This window comes from Halichoeres trimaculatus, unplaced genomic scaffold (assembly GCF_033239565.1).
Source record: "Halichoeres trimaculatus isolate MK-OKI-2021-1 unplaced genomic scaffold, fHalTri1.1 fHalTri1_scaffold_3, whole genome shotgun sequence".
Classification (NCBI taxonomy): Eukaryota; Metazoa; Chordata; class Actinopteri; order Labriformes; family Labridae; genus Halichoeres; species Halichoeres trimaculatus.
The window spans coordinates 39,887,643-39,897,806 of NW_027437181.1; positions in this window are offsets into that span (position 1 = coordinate 39,887,643).

The window sequence follows — 10,164 nt, forward strand, 5'->3', positions numbered from 1 at the left end:
GTTGTTTGAGCCTGCTTCGATCTCCTTCGGCAGCCACGACCACTTTGCTTTTGTTGACAGCAGCTCCTGATGCTGCCTAAAGGAACAGAGCAAACACAGGGCCAGGCTGTGAAATTTTATTTCTTAAAATACTCAGAAAACTGATTGCCTCCAAATTTCCAAGTAAGTAGTATTAATTTGAAGACTTCTGCATTAATGGCATTAACCTTTAGTGTAGTTAACATAAAATCATTTGTTTAGTTAACTATAAAATGTCAGTTCAGGTAGTCATTTTTGTTGTGAAGGTGTTTTGTAACCGTGAGTGAGGAGGGAACACTGTGGATATAAGCCACAGGAAGTCATAGAGAAAAAAAAATGTAGAAGACTAATAAGAGGAAAGAGGAGACTGCAGCAGGTGAATGTGGGTCATTGTGAAAAAACCTCAATCAATAAATGATACTCAGCAAAAAACGGTGACTCCCCTGTTTATTCTGTGTACATCTTCAACACTTAAAAGGTTCCTGTGAGAGGCCAGTGACCTCTCACTGAACATCTCTCAATTCATGGCACATCACTGCTTTCACCAGCAGAGGGCGGTACAAGATCAGAAGAGCTGAACAAATTCAAGTCAAGGATTTCTGATTTGACCCTGTTCAGCTACAAACATAAAGACTTAGAGAGAAACACAAACTGAGACTTTAAACAAATTTACCTTCATATAATAAAACACTCTCCTTCCTTTTAGAGAATGAATTCTTGCTGTTCCTCTTGGACAAGTATGTCTGTACTGATAAAAAATCAATGCCAGAAAATACTTTTTATTTATTTATTTTTTTATGTATTCATTTATTTATCTCACATTGTAGACTTAACCCCCAGGTTAATAAAAAACAAACTTTCATAAAATGCATTTAATGACCACATCTTTAATTTCATATCTTCAGACTCAACCACCACCAGTCCTGGTGATATTTAGGTTTTATTTAAATCCATCCACCATAATTACCGTCGTACACTCTGCATTTGCAAATCATGTTCTTCATGAAACAAGGTAGAGCAGCGTGAAAAGCCTGATGCAGGTATCAGAATTTGATCAGTACTTTGATGAACCAACCTCACATTAAGGAAAAACACAAATAAAACCGTTTAAACTTTACAGGATGAACAACGTTGTGTTTGACAGTCTTTTTTCAAACACTTGTTTCAGACACAGGCCTTGTATCTGTGTCCCATCATCCACTTGGCTTTGTTTTTCTTTCCTTTACAATACTGGTTACATGTGTACTGCATGATTGTACCATGACTTATCTAATTCTGCTCAACGCACTTATGCATGCTACATTTTATCAATCACATGCTTTGGTATAAATCTGTCCTGTGTCCTTTATTAAAATAACTTGGTGTGCTCTGTGTCTAACCTGCATGGCTCAGTACTTTGTGTTATTCTGTTGTTTCTTTGCATGCCTAGCATGATTTGAAAATTCACTGAATGTCATTTCCTGTTGGTCTTGCATGTGTTTCCTATTTATAGTTACTTACCCTCATGTTTTTTAGGTCCTGGTAATGTCTAACATTAGGGTGTGAAATATATATGGTAAGTGAACCAGTACTTACATAGCGCTTTTTTATTGGAAACCATCCGTTTTTATCTACCACATTCACACCCACCCACACACCACTGACCAACAATGGGAGCAATTTGGGGTTCAGTGTCTTCCTCAAGGACACTTCAACATGTGACTGCAGAACTGGAATCAAACCCCCAACCTTCTGATTAAACATGTCTCGATCATATGAGAATTGAGCTCATGGCACAAAACTAAATTGAGTGGGTGTATTAGAAAAAAAAAGCTAATTTTATTGATGCGAGAGATCCCAGTTGTCCATATGCTTTTTCAATGATATAGTTCACTTTTACAGTTGTTTTTGAGTTATTCCATGGACCCCCTACCTATGGTTCGCAAACCCCACTTTGAGAAACGCAGACTTAGAGCATATTTCATTTCAGAGACATGATCAATACTAGAGAAAGACTGATATGGAATTTTCCTGGCTGATACCAATACTGGTTATTTGTAGTCAAGGAGGCCGATAACTGATATTTGAAGCTGATATTAATTTACCAACACTTAACTTCATTCGTAATAACCACACTGCTGATTGGCTCTACTTGTCACCAATCAGATGGTATTGTGGGTGGGACAGTGTTGGGGACTGAGTAGTGACTGCAGACAGTGGAGCGGCTTCATCAGAGCCGCAACAACACAGTTCTAAATTTGTTTCTTATCGGCTGTTGGATTAAAAAAAAAAAGGCTGATGCCAATTTGCCTCAAAATGCCAAATATCAGCCCCGGTAATCAGCCCAGCAAATAATCAGTCTATCCCTAATTTATACACTGTAGGATGAAAGCTGGGGCTGTATGAAAATGGAGCCCGGGCAAAGATTTGCAGAGACAGGTGTTGGTGTGTAAGTTGTCCAAAGTTGACTCAAAGGTTGATGATGTGATCACAGATGCAGGCTGGTCTCTGAGGCCTCCTTTGGGATTTGGCTGAGCTCAGTGGCCTTCAGGTGCTGAGACGCTCTGTCATCTTTCTGTCATCATGAGTAGCACATGAGGACCACAATAATCCCAACTGACTGCAATAACAACCCTGAGTTTATTGCTGTAACTTATTTCCTAATTATTGTCACTTTAACTGCTGCTGTCAGAACCCCCATTGATGCTGCTATAACTATTTTTACTATTATAACTATCATTACTATTATTGATATTATTATTATTATTATCATTGATATTGTTATTGATATTATTATTATTATCACTAATATTGTCACTACTATTATTATTATTGCCAGTATTTTTATTATTATTGCTATTGTTTGTATTTATTTTGTATTTTGCTGTATAGAACCTGTTTTTATTTATCTTCTTTCTACTCTTATCTATTCTGCACATCTTTTTTTTTGTACTACGGTGTTACTTGCTGCTGGAATCTGAATTTCCTGAGGGAACCCTCCCAAAGGATTAATAAAGTTCCTATCTATCTATCTATCTATCTATCTATCTATCTATCTATCTATCTATCTATCTATCTATCTATCTATCTAGCTGTTTGTTGCTGTTGCAACTCATGGTATTGTTTAAATGCAGGAGTTGGTGATTTACATGTTGATAGTTTCAGACGCTCACGTCTGCAGAAAGTCCACAGACTGCCAACAAACAGACAGGTAAACAAAAGGAGAGCCACAGGGAGGAGAATCCCAGGACTCCTCAGGGTGCAGATCACAGAGTGAACATGTTTAATGTGTGTGTGTTTGGATGAGATAACAAATGAACTCAGGTTCATCAAAAGCTATGCCTTTTAAGAGAAACTATCCAAAATTTTAAGTTCCTAGGACAAAAGCTAAGCAAACAAAATAGATATATGCAATGGGTAAATCTTTCTGCCCCCCGTGTGACCTGATAGGTCAGAGCACAGCAGGCACAAACCAGTGAGGAGGGTGAAGCTTCTCAGTTTGCTTTCACATCTTAAAGGATAAGTTATGATCATGTGACCCACCTGAGAGAAGCCATCTGAGTCTGACTCTGCTCATGTCTCTTTCTCTTGCTCAGCATTTCAAGAAGTCTGGCCCTGATTTGGTGTTGAATGAGAAATAACTGATGGACTGAAACCAGTGATCCCTAAAAAAGCTCTGAACTTGTCCAAGTTTGTGTGTCTTACCTTGGATCAGAGCTGCTGATAGAAACTTCAGATGAAGTCCCTACTCAGTCTCTGACACACCAACACACAGGAAGTGACAGCCTGAGGAACAAACACCAGTCCCTGTGATCCTTATCAGGTGTGAGCTGTAATGACAGGTGCTTCCTCCTCACCTGAGCATGTGATACCTGATCATCCATGAGGTAACAGCTGCTTGTTGTTGCCTTGATGCCTTGTTGATGTTTTGTGCTTAACCTTGACTTGAAAAACCTGACGTGTGTGTGTGTGTGTGTGTGTGTGTGTGTGTGTGTGTGTGTGTGTGTGTGTGTGTGTGTGTGTGTGTGTGTGTGCGTGAGAGAGAGAGATCTATCGCCTTACTATCAAGGGGGGAGGGTCATGTTTGCTGGTGCCGCCTCCGGCTCTTCCTCTGCTCCCCCCATCTCCACCCGTCAGCTGATAAAGACCATTGAGCAGATCTGTCAAGTCTGACACGGGACACAACAGCACCGGAAGTTTTGCGCCCTCAAAATAAAACTCAGAATAAACAGCCACCATGGGAAAACTTTATGTTTTATCATCAACTCTGAGCTAAGAAAGAGTTTAATCCTGACGTATTTCAGAAGGAGCCATGTTATGGGTTATAAAGGGATTAAATCTGAATGGGTTTACTGTGCTCATTCAATCACACTGTGATGTGGAGCAAACACAGTTTGTTCTTCCTCCAGGTCTCATCGAACACAGAAACAGGTTTAATGTTCCTCACAGTGTGGACCACAGCAGCATGTTGTGCTCTGACCTTTCACATCACTGACTAACTGTTTCCTTTTTTGGAGTCCCAACAAATGCTGTTTTTTTTATGCTGGAAACCTATGGAACGCCATTTGTAAAGCAGCGCATGCTACAAAAACCCAGCAACATTTTGTCACATTTAGCTTCAAACCATCTGCACAAAAACGGGTGTGATTTTTTCTAGTGACCTTTTATGACATTTAGAGCAATATTTGACATCTCAGAAATATCTTAAATAGTTAAATGTACATATTAAATGTCACCAGTAATTGCTATATATAAATCTAAATGTTAAATCTAAATCTCTCAGACGCAACTGCATATTTAGCTTATATGCTAATTGAAACTCCCGGTAACAGGAAGTACCGAAATAAAAGCTCTTGGAGCTACCATTGTTGTGTTCAACATGTTATCATGCAGTGTCAGAAATAATCTATCACAGCTGATAGAGAAAATCTGATCCATTTAATTGTGGTGTTTTAGCAGAATGAATTAAAAAGATATATATCGCACAAAATGTGGAGGGAGACTGGTCTGGCTGAGAGCATAGGAAGGGCTGTTCTGGCAGCCATAAGACAATTAGTTACGGCGTCAGCTACATCGCCTGCTGCAGAGCAACCGCACTCGGTCAGTGTTTCCAACTCGCCTTGCATTAGCTCAAGCATGACAAACTAACTGTAGATGACCTTAGTTAGCCCATTCACTTAAGTGCCCTTCATGCTTAACATATCTGCTTCGTCTTTTATTGCTAAGCATGTAAACGTGAAAAAACAGTACAGAAAATGTAGTTTATGCGTTGTTTATGTCACTACAGGCTGCCAGGAACTCTCTTATTCCACCTGGACCAGCTACACTGTCCACCTCCACAGGGACATCATACCGCATGGCAGTGGCGAACCGTGGTCCCAGTCACTGGGCCTTCAGTAGGACCATGGGACCACACTTGGCAATAAACAATCAAAAAAAGAAATTAAAACAATAGCCAGAATCATGTGACATGGAGGCTCAGTATATTGATAGTTTTGCGGGATTACATATTTATCATGTGCCTGAACACTGCAACACCTAACACAACTTCAAACAACTAAAACATTAAGATATAAAATTGAAAAAAAAAATCAACTCAAAATCAATCACTATGCTCACAATCGGCCTCATTCACGAACAGTGCATACGCACAAATTTGTGCTCGAATCATGCGTACCTTTAGTGATATACTGTGTACTCTCCTGGTGTCTCCTCCTCATCCTCCTTACAATAATGTACTCCATCTTTTTCGATCACATTAAAAATAAAGACTAAAATAGAGGAATATGGGAAATAATAGGTGCATCCAGAGAAACATACATTTATTTTGTCTCTTTTTTCTTCGTCTTTTTTCTCCTTTTTTTCTTTGAATTAAATGAAATGAGAGAAGCCAGATATATACTCAGTATCAGATGTTAAGGCTGTTTATTGTTTAATTGTAAGATGTGCATCAAACTTCCAGCTGCCGTCAGGTTAACTTTCCATTATGACAAACGGCTTTAATCTGACATCAGATGTGACGGACAGTTAATATAGATATAAATGTATATGCTGGTTCAGACAGTTACATTAAAGAGTGATTGCTGTGACTGTTTATTGCATTAAAATGTGCCTGAAACTTTAGAAACCTGCCTCTTTTATTTTTTTCTTCCCCTAGTCTGCATTATCTTTTCTGCTGAGCACTGTGTCATATGACAGCGTTGAAAAGACCAATGCATTTTTTTTCTAGCAGTCAGAGAGATGTGAATATGATTAACTGCTATAGTGACCATCACCAGCCCTCCCTGTAGGCTACTCCATTATTCTAAACTGTATTTAACCCCTGATGTGAGCTATAGGGGAAGGCCGTGCCACACCACAGTGTGAAAGAAGGGGAAATAATGACAGGCAGGACGAAACAAGACAAACAGAAGGGAGGACAAACGTCTACTATTGTTGATCTAAGATAGCAGTTCAAGTGCTGGGCTAATTCAGTATAGGAAGTAAAGGTTGTACGAAACCACGGACACCAGAAATATGGGGTCTTGATAGTGTGGGGAGAGTGGGCCTACGTGGATAGGAGAAGAAGTGGCATGCATCACAGGATGTGAGAAGATGTGTAATAGTACCTGACTCAGCATGCTCTGACGGGATCTATCATAACTCTTAGTTAGTCTCGACAGAAGCTTGAGTATCTACATGCGTGTGAGGTGGTCACCGAGTATCCAAGCAAGTAAAACACAGCCACGGGTGCCCCCCGGGCCACCAGGTCACCCGGGCCCCCCCACACAGTCCCCAAACCGCCAGGCCCAGGGACAACCCCAGGACTCAAGGGGGCACAGACCTGCCTCCCCGCCGATACCAAAGACAGCACCCAGGGCCCAGAGCAGCGGCCCCCTGGAAACCTGCCTCTGAGGCATGCACACATGTGCGCTTGTCACCAAATTATAGCTGTGGAGGGTGAGCTCTGCCCTGCGCCGAGAATAGACCAGGTTGGAGCTGGCTATCTTTCAGCTTCAAGTAATCCAGCAACCACACAGTCTTCTCCATTACTTTACGCCATTTCTCTTCATGTTCTGCCAACTAGATCTTCTCTTTTCTCCTCACTCACTCACAGCTAGAGTTAGACGCTTATCCATAAGGAAATTCACGAATCCCTGGAAGATGACAGGAAATGATCCCGCCCATAACTTAACAAAATATGATTGGCTAAGACAGCTGTCCAATCTAAGCAGACTTCCCCGAATCCAAGACAACAGGCTCCAGGTGGATTGTTACCCAGGAGCAAACTTATCGGATGCCGCCCACCTATTAAGACGAAAGTGCCCAACGGATGACCGAGTCTCAAAAGTCGTACTTTCCTTTGGAGTCAACAACAGATGCCAAGGAAACCCTTCCATTCTTAAAAAAGACCTGCACAGAATGCTGGACGCAGCGAAAAGTGCTTTGAGTAAAGGACCACCCAACAATGACAACAAAACCCCAAGAACAAGAAAAAGAGATGGTCAGTCTATCCACACAACTCCAACTCACCCCGGCCCAAAACCAATCACTCATAAAAGGTCTCTCATTTGTGCCCACCAGCAAACAAACGACCCAGAAACAATTCCTTGAGGGCAGACATCACGGCCTAACATAGGAGACTCAAGCTTAGCACCCACTATGGCCCCGCCTCAACAACAAACTACCAACCCTTCACAAACAAGTCCAACTGGGAACCAGACCCGAAAAAACTACCCATATCCCTAATTGACCTGATCCAGAAGGATCAACAGACAATTAACAAATTGAAACAACAACCAGACAAACCCAACCTGCCACCAGAAGAGAACCAGGCCCTCATACAACTCCTCAGAAACACCAGCATTGTCATAAAACCAGTGGACAAAGGCAGTGAAACAGTGATAATGGACAGGACCGACGACGTGCATGAAGCCTTGAGACAACTCCAGGACCAAACCTACTACCAACCACTTCCAGAGCCAATCTACCCAGAAACCAGAAAAATGATCTGGGGATTATTGGACCGCCTACAACAAAAAGGAAAACTCACCAAGAAACAAGTCACTTACCTCAAAGGTGAAAATACCCCCAGACCGAGGTATTTTTACCTCCTACCTAAAATTCACAAACCCCTAAAAAATGGACTGTCCCCCACAAAATCCCACCAGGGAGACCCATTGTTTCTGATTGCAGCAGTGAAAGATATGGGATAGCTGAGTACATAGACTCCTTTCTGACCCCAATAGCAAACCGTCACCCCAGCTATATCAAAAACACCCAAGACTTCATACAAAACAATCTGAGCATCAAGATCACAGAACCATGCATCTTCTTCACAATGGATGTTAACAGCTTATACACCAACATTGACACCCCCCTTGGCATGAAGGCTGTTCAAAGATGGCTCAAAAAGCACCCAGAGGACAACCGTCCGGACCAGGAAATACTGCAACTTCTACATCTGAGCCTAACAAGGAACGACTTCCAATTTGACGGACAATATTACTCTAAACCACGGGAACGGCCATGGGCAAACGATTTGCCCCAGCATTTGCCAACATATACATGGCATATCGGGAGGAAACTACTTTTCAAAAGTGCAACAAAAAACCAGCACACTACTTTAGATACCTAGACAACATTTGGGGTATCTGGACACATACTGAGAGTGACTGCACAGTGTAACCACCCTGAACAACCACCACGACTTAATCAAAATAACACCAACCACAGACGAGAAAGAAGTCAACTTCCTGGACACAACTGTTTTCAAAGGACCTAACTTCCTGGACTCTGGTATCCTTGAGACCAAGGTCTATTTCAAACCAACTGACACTCACGCCTTGCTGCACAAAACCAGCTTCCACTCCAAGCACACATTCCGGGGAATACTGAAGTCACAACTGCTAAGATTCAACAGAATCTGCTCTCATACCAAAGACAGAGACCAAGCAACCAAGAAACTCTTTCAAACTCTCAGACAGAGAGGGTACCAAAGATCCCTCCTTAGAGCGATCCAAAAACAAACCTTCGAGAACCAACGGAGGCCCCTCACCTCCATCGAAAACAACAACTTAACAATGGAACAATCGAAAAACCGACAAGAAGTCGGTAGCAATTTTTTATTATACCAGCTTAATCACGTATATTTACCCATCATCTCTTGTTAAACGTTTCAATAAGCGAATCCTCTGGGTACATGGATTGTATTACTGTAACAGTAATCTTATATTGTATTTTTAACGCTGTATATCAGGTCATTTTATCGCTTATAGTATATAGCTTACAACTTATAGTTTCAGTTGGCATGTTAGATCAAAACATGTTTTTTAAAAAGTGTTGTTTTTTTAAACTCTGAAGTTGTATTTAAAAACACGTTTTTCATGCAGGAAGAAATACCACCTATATTTGATAGACAAACATTAATACTAGCCTACATGTAGTCAAAATTTATTTCTTAGAAAATTAAAACCTGTGGACATATGAATTTTACACAACGACAGATTGTTTGAGTAAAAAATTACACTTTCGTTGATTTGATTACTGTAAACATTTTGCAAGTTTCTTCTGGGTCTCCTGCATGTTCAGGGCACATTTCAGCCCAATCAAGTGAAAAATAAATTATTTGTAGAGTGGCCAATATACATATACAGAACCCCTTATTCATTTTTTGAGAAAATCCTTGTTGTGAACTGTGAAATTTTCAGGATTTTGTTTGTGTTTACACGGAATGGCCCTTCAGGCAATGATTTCTAAACTTTTTTCATGGCAGATCCCCTCCTTTCAGTCCTCACCCTATCCCACTCCAATGGGATGGGGTGAATTTAATGAATTTTATCTTTTCATCTGTCTTTGTTGTGTATGAAACGTTTTATACAAATAAAGGTTCCAATTTTAAATAAGTCCTGTTTTTCATGTCAACAGGGTGAGCTCAGACGGGAGATGATTTCCAGGCTCATCACCAAATTAGGGTCAGCTCTCTCAAGAGCACCTCTTGACTTGGATTTCCTTCAGTTCACATGTCGGTAAGAGCTGTATCTACGGGAAGCACTGTCAAGGCATGCAAATGCCCCCCCAAAAAACTGGACAGGCCTTACAAGAAATCCTGGGGCTAGTAATGGACCGCATCGAAGATGCTGATCTTACCCGCAACACTGTTCAGACTGTAGCTGGGGAGATGGGTCG